Here is a 13,317-nt window from a genome sequence, read left to right as displayed (position 1 = left end):
CTAAACTAAGAAATTGGATACCATCCTTCTCCCAGGTCTTAACCGTCTTAACTTCATTCTTCCATACACAGTAAAACACTTCAGCAGTATCGGACAAAAATGTCCAACGCAAGGAAATTCTTCCTGCACAAAGGTTAGATATCAAATATTAGCAAACAAAGTAAAATAATAAAATAAGACCTTCCAACAAGAAACTGTATAAAAATTCTGACTTCAAGTATGCACACAATTAGTCAGCATCAGTCTACTAACATGGGACACTTTTTTCTCAATTCACTAGAAACGTGTGATGACAAGAACAAACCGTTTCATTTATGTCAGAATTAAATCTGCAAAGGGAAAAATAAAAATAAGGCAAGAGAAGGTGAGAATAAGCTTTAAATTCTTGAGACTTCTTCACAGACTGACAGATCCTCCATTTAAATAAAAGTATTTAAAGTAAAGCTACTAATGATACTTTACACAGTAAAAGTTTTTATAATTTCACTCCAAGGATAAATGCAGGCTACATGCTCGTCTATAACCAGTAAACTAAATTTTCATGGAATTTTATTCAAAAACTTTAGCAAAACAGGTTATTAACTAGAGTTACTCCTCTCCTAGAGGCTAACTTCTGTGTACAATTGACCGCTTGACCAATTAATGGGAATGGAGGGTGGTCTTGTGCCTTTAAAACCTGGACCAAATACGTCCCCTTAAAGGTTCACCACTCAAACACTAATGACTAAGAAAACATACGATGAAACACTTTGTAATAACTGTGTGCAACATTAATAAAAACACTCTGCACCATCATTCATTCTGTTATGCACCACAACATGTTTAGTGCGTAAATTCCCATGCTATGGTACTTGAATTCTGTATTTTATTAGTGCTGAAGTTTTCTTTTTAAACAGTGATATCAACTAAAAAAAGTACGCTGAACTGGTAAAGGTAATGATGGATCTTGTGGAGTTAAACTCTATGATACAAGAGTCTGTGCTTATTCACAGAAAAGGATATTAAACAAATTACTGAAATTCACACCATGAAAAAATGGTATTCATTTAAGCTTTAGGAGGTAGATGTTCATCGTGTTACACTGCTGCAGTCATTACACTTGGGTTATCCTGCCGTCAGGTGGTTCCCCAGTTGGCCTGAGTTCCAAAGTCTTGGTCTGGTGTCGGTTGCTGTCGCCTCTTCCCTGACGTCAGCGCGACAGGGGTATACAAGATGCAGCCGACGCCATTTTCTTCAGTCTTTATTGCCGCACAGTGCCCGAAGCAAAAGCAGTTTGCAAGTGCCGGTCGACCGACTCCTGAGATTTTCATTCCGAATCCAGAACCGAAGTCTTCTACAAAGCTAAGTACCCCATTGGGGAAACTTTTTCTTGCCTCAGACCGGTGTCAGTAAAACTATTTCTTGTGGGAAGCAAATACCTCATAAGGATTTCCATTCCTATTGTATCCCATGCCTAGGCCCAGACCACGACATCACTGGTTGTCTGTTTTGTGCTAGGTTTAACAAACGCACTATTACACGTCTGATTTTGCCCGACAATTATTTTGGCAGAAAATTCAACTACACCATGCCGTCGGAACATCCGACGACCGGAATGCATAAAAAGCGCAAAGATAAGGACAGGCATCAGAGGCCCAAAACTGATGAGGCCTCTTCTAGGCCGGTTGCAGGTTCTCCGGTTTTCAGCGAGGCGCCTTCGCAGCCCCTGACTACCGCTTTTGCAAAACCACAGGCCGCCTCCAACTCCCACGTGGAGCTGGCTGGACCTTCGGACGCTATGTTTTTCAGCCTACCAAAACTAACCCTTCAGAGGGAACCGAAGTAGCTGAGCAAACCACAGCTACAGAGGGTGTTTTCAGATCTACTCAGTTAAGCATTAAACCCTCTGCTAAGTCTAAGCCTTCCTTAAAAACAAAGAAACAAATACAACTTTCTCCAGGACAGGCCTCCATGCCTAAGAAGCAAATGCTCAAAATGGCCGAAGACCTTATCACCCTGATCAGGGGGTCCCATCCCCCTCCTGATAAAAGGCCCAGACAGGATGCAGATTGACTCATCCGACCAGGTGTCCACTTCAGATTCATCCTCAGACCTAGGATATTCTTTACCCCTTATGGGGATTCTGATGCTGAGGAATTGATTCCATCAGCCTCTCCACCCGAGGTCTACTCCTTTGGGGAAACCTTACATACCATGAGGGAGCATTTCCTTTGGGAAGGCCAGGATTACTCAGAATCCAAGAAAAGGCTAAGACTTTTATTACCTCAACACAGACCCCTTGCTATTCCGCCAGTGTTAGATATTGTGGATGATGTGTATACTGAATCCAATCTTAAACCCAGACTCCTTACCTCCAGCCCCAGTTAAACCTGACAGATATTGTACAGAGTCCCTGACTCGCACAAATTTCTGTATAAAAGCCCTGTTGCTGACCCTGAAACTATTTCTCAGGGACCCAAAGGGATCAAGGCCTCATCAGCAAAAAACCCAGTTCCCTCTGACAGATTCCAGAGCATTAGGCAGATGGGGAAAGAAAGAATATACGTCTGCAACTTTAGCAATGAGAGCCGTAAATTGCCAGTTTCACATGCTGAAATATCAGCAATTTTTGATGTCTCAGTTGAAACAAGCATGCAGCTGAACAAGTGGGCATACATACTTTCCAATGTGGTTTTGATTCTTTAGAGGCCTCCTGTAGAGCAGCAGTTACAGGTTCTGTCATTAGAAGGCATGCTTGGTTAAAAGAACATACGTTACCAGATCATGTTAAAGCAAAATTATTGGATGCACCTTTGCAGCGGGATGTGTTATTTGGAGTTAAAGAAGAAGAGGTATTAAAGAAGATGGAGGATAAGGCAAAATCTATGCAAACGGTGAAGGATTTCTTACAGGTTCAGCCTCCACGATTTAGCAGAAATTGGCCAACAAAGAATTGGTCCTTTCCAGTTACAGACATACCTCAAAGGGACAGATACAGATATCCAAGAGGTAGAGGTCAACCACAAGGCCCTTACAGGCCTCTACAATGGGGTGCACCAGTCCAGAAGGAAGGGGAAGACAGGCCCCAACCATATGAAAAGCAGCATCAATGACTTCCCACTACAGCTGCCAAACAGCTCTCCCTTGGCAGCCCCCTTAGGAGGAAAACTGGCACTTTTCTATCACAATTGGCATTGCATCACCAAAGACAAATGGGTTCTCAACATTGTATCTCAAGGTTACAGATTCCACTTTCACATTCTGCCAAGGTTAAAAGGAATGCCAGATCTGCCACCAAATCAATGGGCAGAGGCTCAAAAACAAATTACAGCACTCATGGACATGAGAGCTATTCAGAAGGTACCACCACAGGAGCAAGGACAAGGATTTTACTCGAGACTCTTTCTGGTTCCCAGAAAGGACAAAGCCTGGAGGCCCATTCTGGATCTTTCTTCTCTAAACACTTACCTGGATGTTCTGAAATTCAAAATGTTGACACTAGCAGCAGCTTCCCATGCTGGGCAAAAAAGCTTGGCTCGTGACCTTGGACCTCAAGGAGGCATACCTGCATGTCCCTGTCAGACAAAACTGCAGAAGATACCTCAGATTCATAGCTGGTTCAATGCACTATCAATTCTCTGCACTGCCCTTTGGCTTATCTACTGCGCCCATGGTCTTCACAAAGTGCCTGGCACCAGTAATTGCATTTTGCAGACAGAAAGGAATTCACATTTATCCGTACCTGGACGACTGCTTGATTCAAGCAGAGAGCAAGGACATTCTTCTAAAGCATCTGGCGTTTGTAAAAAAGATATTAAGTTGCCTGGGGTACACAAAGATATTAAGTTGCCTGGGGTACACAATATTAACGAAAATAAATCAACTAGTGCCCTCACAAGGGTGCCAGCTTGAACACAATGGCCCAGATGGCTTATCTCATGCCAGAAAGCAAGGACAACTGACTCGATACTTTCAATTAATGCCAACAAAGTCCCAGCTCCCTGCAAGAAAAATTCTGCAGGCCTTGGGTTACATGGCATCTTGCATACTAATTCCATATGCCAGACTGCATATGAGGAAACTACAATGGTACCTAAAGAGTGTATGGTCTCAACACTATCAAAGTTTGGAAACAGTTATACCACTAATTCCTTGCCTTCAGCAGGAGTTTCGATGGTGGGCTCAAGCTTGTCACCTCAACAAGGAACGGCCTTTCACTCAACCCACAGCCAGGCAAACGCTGACAACAGATGCATCAGAGTAAGCCTGGGGAGCACACATGGCAGGAAAATGTATTCAGGGCGAGTGGGCCGCAGAACAAAGGCATCTTTACATCAATCAAAAAGAGATGCTAGTTGTACAAAATGCCCTTATAGCTTTCAAGGACCTGCTGCATCCAGGACAACTATTACTAAAGACAGAACACCACAGTTATGTGGTACATAAACGAGCAAGGGGGCACACACTCCTACCCCCTCTGCAGACAAGCCATGACCTTGTGAAACACAGCTCTAGACTACCAAGTTCATCTGCAAGCACAATTCCTGCCAGGAGAGAAACACTCTGGCAGACTACTTAAGCAGAAACATCATGGATCCCCACGAATGGGAATTTAATCCACAAATATTCAGAATAACACAGAAATGGTGGAGCCTGGACAAAGATCTGTTTGCATCCCCAATGAATTGCCAGCTACAGAAATTCTGCACAAGGAGTTACCATCCACAAGCATGGAAAGTGGATGCCCTCTCATTCAGCTGGAAAAACCTACAAGTATATGCTTTTCCTCCTCTACCTCTCCTTCCAAAGGTACTCATAAAAGCCATTAGATCTCCCTCCACTAGGGCAACAGCCACTTCAACTGCCTACCTCAGAGGAGTACCTACCAAGGATATTTTGGAAGCAGCAATATGGAGTTCTGTGCATTCACCAAGCATTACCATTTGCCTTTATACTCCAAATTCACAACTGGCTTCGCCACTGCTGTGCTGCAGGGCCTTATAGCCACACCTAATGACTTAGAACCAGCCACCCTACCTCAGCTTTGGGATTCCACCACCAGCAGTGTAACACTATGAATATAGTACAGTTTTGTACCTACCATAAATGTAGATGAGTGTAAACACTGCTGCAGTCCAGGTTACCCTCCCTCCTTCCCCTCATACTTGTTGGTACGTACCTATGTCTTCCCCCTTCCCCCCTTCACTATCTATGGGAAGTGTTTGCTGGTAACTGAAAGTTGTTTGCTTTTCTAAGGTATTTTTTACTAGCAATTTGAATTGCCTACCTATTTGGGGGCACCTGACATATGGGGCAAGAAAAACTGAAGAAAATGGTGTCTGCTGCACCTTTATGTACCCCTGTCGCACTGACATCAGGGAGAGGAGGCGACAGCAACCAACGCCGGACCAAGACTTTGGAACTCAGGCCGACTGGGGAACCGCCTGATGGCAGGGTAACCCAAATGTAATGACTGCAGCAGTGTTTACACTCTAACATTTACATTTATGGTAGGTACAAAACTGCACTTTAGACAGAAGTTTGGGTACTGCAGAGTGGAACCTGCTGATTGTAATGTGCCTTTAAATTTTAACTGTTACAAACCAAATACATGCTCCTCGTACAACCAGCATTGATATACCAATCAATGTGAATACAGCACTAATGGAAGACATTCTTAGCCACATTTTGTTCTGTCCCCCCAAAGCCATGAACCTATAGTTGGTATAAAATGCAAATCTATGTACCTTATAGACTATAGTTTCACATCTTGCAAAAATGCTTTAAACATTCCTACATGACTGAGCAGGTGACAGCACCAACTACACTTTAAAGATACACAGTGCACAAACACTGTTGAAGATGGTACATTGTCACACACCTGCCTCACTTCTATATTAGTCTGGCGCGTCCACAGTCAAAACGTCCTCTGGAATTCAAATTCCTGGTAGGCGCCCAAAAGATGAAGACTTAAACTGACACAGTCAAAAGTTGTAAACACCTGTTGAGTCTGTGCGACTGGACGAGATGCAAAGGGTGCTCTTAAAGAGGAATGCCCTTAATTTTTTTTTTTTTTTTTTTTTTAAATAAAATTCATTTCTCAGCCAGCCAGTTCCTGCCTGCGGGCGCCCTTGTTCAGGGCTGATGCAAGCAGCCCACAGCCAAATACTTGACAATGTAATGGTTGTGTGAGTTGCCTTACATCAGTGTTACTACATGTATTTGAGTAGGAGGAAGGTTTTAGGACCCTAGGTGGTGAGTGAGTGTGCTATGCATGGTCTCTTAGCCATTGCAAGGAAGGGCATACTGACCATGCCTTCATCTGCCTACACCCACACCAGCTGGTGGCTCCCCCTCTGACACCTCATTTGCCTGTGACTGTGGTGACCTTGGCCTTTGTGGTGGGATGTGTGCCTCTTCCCCCCCCCCTGCTGATCCTGCTGAAGCTGTTTCTCAGGATTTTGTTGTGTAGCATGGCACATACTGTGAATATTTCTGTAGACATCCATGGATTGTACTGCAGGGCTTTCCCAGATGTATCTAGGTAGAGGAACTATGACTTCAGCAGTACAAACGCACACTCTGATATTCCTGGTTTGAGCATGTGCATTATTATGGCATTCTTCCGTGGGGAGTGTGTGCATTTCTGATGGGTGTCATCAGCCATGGTTCCAGTGCATAGCCTGGGTCCCCCAGTATGTGACCCTGTGAGATCCCCCTAGCAAACATCTGGTACATTTGGGAGGTATGCCAGATATGTGCATCTTGGTAACTGCCAAGCTTGCCAGCACAGCTGTATAACTTGGCAGTTGATACAGTGGAAGCCCTTTCTGTGTATGTAGTGCCTACCCTGTTCCTCGGGTGGTGCCTTTATTTCTGTATGTCTGCAGTCTATAACACTATTACTTCAGGGTAGTGTGCTACATGGTAGAAGTCCTGCATATTTCTGGCACACTCAGAACTATGGGGAAAATAAATGTGGTCACCGGCATGTTGGAGCACAGCATTCAGGAATTGCTAGAGAATCCAAGATTCTGATGCCTGTGACACCCCCAGCATGTCCCCTGTTGGTCTCTGAAAGGTACCAGTAGCTAATATTCTAAGGGTTACATGCACCTTTTGTCACCACTGGGAAGGTTTTTCCTCTATTTGGCTCTTGAGTTGTGAACTGCAGAGGTCAGAGTTCCTGCAGTGTGTCCCTTTCCACCCTGTAGTGCTCTACAATTTCTACATCATGTAGGTTGTGAAAACAGAGCCTGAAAACTCGCATCTTTCCTGCCCTAGGCCTATTAGCAGCAGCAGCAACATTGGCTTCAGCCTGTAGCATATACAAATGTATTAAAGCAGCAGCATTCCCTAATATTCTATCTGTGTAGACTCCTTACTGTGGTTGCATTCTAAAAGTTTTGGAATTTGCAGGAAAAAACAGCACTGAGTCTACATGGATGTTTTATAGTTTGAATAGCTCCACCATGTTGGATTGTTTGATTAGCATGTAGTTCAGCTGCTTATGCAGTAATTGACATGCCATGGTGTGTATCTTGTTTGTGCAGGAGTGCGTGCCTCTACTCGGTGCTTACTGAATCTTAAACTGCCTGTGGCTGTGTGCTTATTGCACGATGTGCACACAGTGAAAAATGACTATGTAGGCTTTATTGAATTCCCCAATATGCCTTTTATATATTGACATCCTAATGTCCCTCCACATTGTTTCATGGTCTTCCCATGTTTTCTGATGTATTGCGCAAGCATCTATGAGTTGCATTCCCACTAGTGCATGCTGTTGAAGAGAAGCAATGGAGGAAAAGATATTCTCTGTTGCTGTTTTTTACTGTGAATTTTGTGATCTATATGAAAGTTAAATCTGAAATGTATGTCCTTGCTTAATGACTTCAGCTGCACTGGCTTTGGAAAATGGGAATACTGTGAAGCAGAAATCTGAACTTTCTACAAACACCAAGACAGTTCAGAGGTAAGAGAGTCTGCTGAGATTTAATGAGACGGTGCAGAAGTGCAATGAAAATAGAGTACTTTTCTGTTTCTTTACTTTTGCAGAACATACGTGATTTTTCTTGTATTCAGGTGTGCTCTGTGTAGCATATTCCACTTCTGTGGTCGGACTTTATTCTGTTGATGTATGCTTGATTTACATCAGGCTCACTGGTTGTGGTGTCCAGTCAGTGTGCTTGTTTTTTGAATAACCATGACCTTGCATTATGTAATAAGCAGCGTTGGGGCAAGAAACAAAATGACACTAAGATCATTAATGTAGCATGTCCTGCAGTGGAGAAGTGAATATTTGTTTGCCACTTACTATTCATATTTTCATATTTATGTTCATATTTTAATAACTGAGACCTGCACGTTTGAGGTGAATGCTGTGAAACAGTATGGGAGACGAGACGATTCACGGTCATTGCTGATTTGCATCATGGTATGCTGGAAATAGTTATTTGCTAGTAATTATGAAAATGAGCAATATTTCCTTAATGCTTCAAAAAAACAAGTGACTTACACACTGTTGCATGATATCCAGTATTGTTGTGCTAACTGTGTAAGTTGTTTCTTTTGGCTTATCCCGGTTATGGGTCGCCACAATGGAACTCCGGTCCGCTAATGTTTGGTAATGGATTTTTCCATGCCGAGTTACCAGCCCTGACGCACAACCTTCAACGAAGGCACGCCCATTCACGCATCCCTCCACACAGAAGACGCTCTAGCTGAGAATCGAACACAACAACGTCTTGCTGTGAGGCGACAACGCTACCGCAGCACCACAAGTATGTTGAAATATTTCTGTACATATTTCAAACATGCTCTTATATGGGAATCGTACCTCTCAACTGTACATATTTTTGCAGAATGTCTGGATTTTTGCCTCTTAATTTTGATCCGTTTTTCATAGTTTTATTTTTTCGGCAAATCACTGGAAAATTGGTCAGAAAATGAGACATTTTGAGTTTCAGACTTCATACCCTCAGAAAATTCATGCTAATGCCAAACCTGTTCTGTCAACTTTCCAAGTATGTAAGCGCAATATTTGAAAGATGTCCCTATTTTTGGGCCTTTGTCCCCCCATTATTTATGACTTTGTCCAGGTTTCTTGCTCTGAGATTGAGAGGTATGATGGGAGTTTCTTGTCGTATGAAAAATCATGTCTGGTTAACAAAACTGTCTAGGTTGTATAGTTTTCAAAATATGAACAATTTTTTGTGAAAGTTTACAAAAATGTAATCTAGGGTTTGTTTATATGTTAGTGTTAACAGTTAACACATTCATAGTCCTTTTTTTATCACTGTAAAGAATACTTACTGATTAACATTGCTATTTGTACAATTTTAATGGCTTTTATTGTTTGTGAAATATTTGCATTTATTTTGTGCTTTTTAACTTTATTTTTCAGAAAATCTTCTGGACTGCGAGGTGTGTGTAGGCTGCTAGAAGTGCGTCATTGCAGACCACATATGAGTTCATCTTGGTCTCTGAATCAGATACATTTTTGCTTCCTTTGTTAGATGGGCCTTTAGTAAAATACCACAGATTTAAAACACTGTCTATATGAGAGCTGGTAAAAATGTATTATCAACATCAAGGGCACAGGGAGGGTGGGACCAAGACACTGCAGTTCTGCTAATATGGAGAAAGAAAAATGGAGGTCCCAAAATTGTCCCCTTGGGGAACACCTGTAGTGAAGGTGCCTGCATCAGTCAGTTATGTGAGCCAAGCACCATAAAGGCATGGCTGTAAAATTAACACAGAATATTGAGAAGATTATTTGCAAGAAGTGGCATTTTCCTTCTGTGAAGGGACCCAGCAGTTGGTTGATAGCCAGCCCGCATTTACATACAAAAGGAAGCCCAACATCAAAAATGTATTTGAGAGACCTTGTCTTGATCTTGATTCCAGACATCTGGTGACTCTGAAATGTGGGAGATGTTCTCAGTGTAACATTGAGAACAATTATGTAGGTCCAATAGTGGACCTTATGAAACATGCAAAAGGGAGCAAGTTTCATTGCTATTCTGAAAGGGTGGTAGATGTATTGCAGTTTGCACCTAATGACAAGCATCGGCATGTTCATAGTATGCAGTACATATAGTGGTAGGGAAGGTGTTTGTTTCTTTTTTTACGTGTGTGCCTCTTTATTTATTCATAGTACTGTTTGCTATATCTCCTTATATTTGTGTCTGTTACTGTTTTTTGTTTTTTTTTTTCTGTAAAAAGCTTTAAAAATTTTTACATTTTTTAGTATCTTTTTGATTTCTGTTATTTAATCTATCTTTTGTAGACAGTCATTCTTATGGTACAACGAGTATTTAAATTTCGTGCAGTGATATGCACTTTTTCCTGTGTGTTGATTTGTATGACAATAAAGTTTACTTTGACTTTGACAGAAGGTCGACAGCAAGAGCTCCCTTGCTAGGTATTCTTTATACTGTCTAGGTTTTAAAAGATAAAATTTTTATTTTGGAACAAGTACAAGCAGCTGCCTATACAGGGGATTGGAAGGACAAATTATTGCACTGTGGAATGTGGCAAATTAGATTAAATGTCACATTTGCCAGGGATTGATGGTATTTTTATTATCGGTGAACTTAAAATGAGAGCTTCCAAGTTGTAGTGTTATTCATTCACACTTTAAGATTTACCCGGGCTTTAGTGGTCTGTCACCTGATTGGATGTTTTTGGGGTTGTGTGTTCATGAATTTCATTTTAAAATTGTTTACTTCCTGTTTCATGGTTCTGATGTCTTTTATATATAAGACGATAGAGAGAAACTGTGACTGTTTTTATCTCCGAGATGTTTATTTTGTTTGTAAAGGAAAACTCCACCCTAAAACTAAAATTTGTTTTCACTCAGTTTCCTGACCTATTTTAACACCTCAAAATCACGTTAAGTGCTTTATTTGTAGTTTTAGCCTGTTTTCCACAACTTGGTTACCAGTGGGTATTGCTGTAGCAACGTGATCTTGTTCTCCCTCAACCCTTTATCTTTCCCATAATGCTTTATATGACTCAAGCCAGACATAAAGAAGTAACTGTGAATTTCCATGCCATTGACATATAATGGAATTTGTGAGTCCCTTATCTTTACCTTCTGTGCGGTGATGGTGCTGCGGTAGCGTTGTCGCCTCACAGTAAGACGTCCTGTTCGATTCTCAGCTAGAGCGTCTTCTGTGTGGAGACATGCATGAATGGGCGTACCTTCATTGAAGGTTGTGAGTCAGGGCTGGCAACTTGGCACGTAAAAATCTACTGCCAATGATTAGCGGACCAGAGTTCCGCTGTGGCGACCCCTAACCGGGAAAAGCCGAAAGGCACAACAACTTAACTTTACCTTCTGTAAAAGGACTGTTTGTTTTCTGTCTCTAATCACTCTCATTTATGTTTGGCTCAGACCTTGTTTTACACTATACTTGGAAGTTATCTAGCTACAGCTACAAAAGTAGATAAATTGCAGACTTTGCTCAGTTTTCTTTTGTAGCTCAAGAGGAATTGACAGTCCCCCTCCCTCCACACTACTGCAGAGGTGTTAAAACGGTCACTACAGTGAGAGACCCTTGCAGAATCTATTCCTCTTGGACTACAAAAGAAAACCGTGAACAAAGGCCTGCAATTTATTCTGGCTGTAGCTAAATAACTTGAGTATACTGTAAAACAAGGTCTGAGTCAAACATATAAATGAGGGTGATTAGAGACAGAAAAGAAGCGATGTTCTTAATCTCACATTGCTGCAGTCCTTACACTTGGGTAGTCCGCTGTCCTCGGTCGGCCCGAATATCAAAGTATAAGGCTGACGTCGGTCAAGGCGCATTAGACTGACATCAGGACGTCAGGGTACAAATGCGCATGACCGACGTCATATCCTCAGTCTTTTTTGCCGCATGGTCCGATGCAGAAGCAGCGTTGCAAGTGCCGTTCGGCGTTCTGAAATTTTTCGAATTCGGAGTTTCAGACCGAGTCAAAGTTGGCTAAGTACCCCGTTGGGGAATATTTTAGTTTTTTCTTGCCTCAGTGGTTTACCGGATGTCAGAAAAAGTGAATAACTGTATTTCTTGTGGGAAACAGATACGGCATAGAGATTATCATACTTTGTGTATTCCTTGTTTAGGGCCTGAGCACGACGTTGTTGGGTGTCGCTTTGTGCTAGATTCAATAAGCGCACTATTAAGAGAAGGTTAGATTGTGCCAGGTTAGTCTTCGGGAAGCGGTGCAATTATAATATGCCGTCGGATGCTCCGCGTCCGCTCAAGAAGCGCAAGGATAAGGCAGCTAAGCCCAGGTTAGACGAGTCGTCCGTACCGGACGCCGGTTCTTTAGAGGTGTCGGTGGAGCCGGTGGTTCCACCGGAGGTTTCTCTGGAGTCCCAGGGGGAGACCTTGTTATTGCAAGATGTGGCCTCTCAGGAGGCAGGTCAGGCTGAAGGGGCTTCTCAGGTTACTGTACTCCCCTCCCCTCCCTTCCCAGGGTGGTTAGGCCGCCTTCTGTTTCCAAGGCTTCTCCCAGAGGCAGGCCAGGTTTAGCTTCAGTTGGTGTCACTCCTAGTTCTTCAGGATCTGTGCCCAAGAAGCATATGCTTAAAATGGCAGAAGATTTGATTACCTTGATTAGGGGTTCTTTGCCCCCTCCTGATAAGAGGCCTAGGGTGGAACCTGAGTTGGGGAGTTTTGAGCAGGCTTCAGATGTTTCAGAGTCTTCGGCTGAAGACTTGCAGGAGTACTCTCCTTATTCTGATTCTGATGTGGATGATTCTACTCCTTCTGCTTCTCCTCCTGAGGATTTTTCTTTTCAGAGACTCTTCATTCCATGAGGGAGCATTTTAAGTGGGAAGGTCAGGACTTCTCTGATTCCAGGAAAAGGCTTAGGGAATTTTTGTTTCTACCCCAGCATAGACCTTTGGCTATACCTCCTGTTCTGGATGTTGTGGAGGATGTGTTTGCAGAGGCCTCTCTTAATCCTGATTCTTTGCCTCCTGCTCCTGTTAAGCCGGATAGGTATTATAGGGTGCCTGAAGCTCATAAGTATCGTTTTAAGAGTCCTAGGGCGGACCCAGAAACTGTTAGTCAGGGGCCTAAGGGTGTTAAGGCTTCTGTTAAAAATCCGGTTCCTCCAGATAAAGAGGCCAGGGCTTTGGATAGATGGGGAAAGAAAGTCTATACTCCCTCTACCCTTGCTATGAGGGCTCTGAATTGCCAGTTTCACATGTTGAAATACCAAAACTATCTACTGTCTCAATTGAAGTCTAAGGTAGATGCTCTGGCGGAAGGTATTGACTGTAAAGAGTTGCAAGATTTGGTACATGTCTCTGAACAAGTGGGTAAGCATTCTTTGCAATGT

General features: G+C 42.7%; 1 protein-coding gene across 2 annotated transcripts in view; it reads left to right on the top strand.

Annotated features, from left to right (window-relative positions):
- EEF1AKMT2 (EEF1A lysine methyltransferase 2) overlaps nt 1–13,317 on the top strand; it is a 431,633-nt gene that overhangs the window by 117,687 nt on the left and 300,629 nt on the right. The gene's annotated exons all lie outside the window — the stretch shown is intronic.

The sequence above is a fragment of the Protopterus annectens genome, chromosome 14.part0 (genome assembly GCF_019279795.1).
Source record: "Protopterus annectens isolate FY-2018-M chromosome 14.part0, PAN1.0, whole genome shotgun sequence".
Lineage (NCBI taxonomy): Eukaryota > Metazoa > Chordata > Ceratodontiformes > Protopteridae > Protopterus > Protopterus annectens.
The sequence above is the reverse complement of the archived record's forward strand: the minus strand, read 5'-3'. Positions and strand labels throughout refer to the sequence as shown.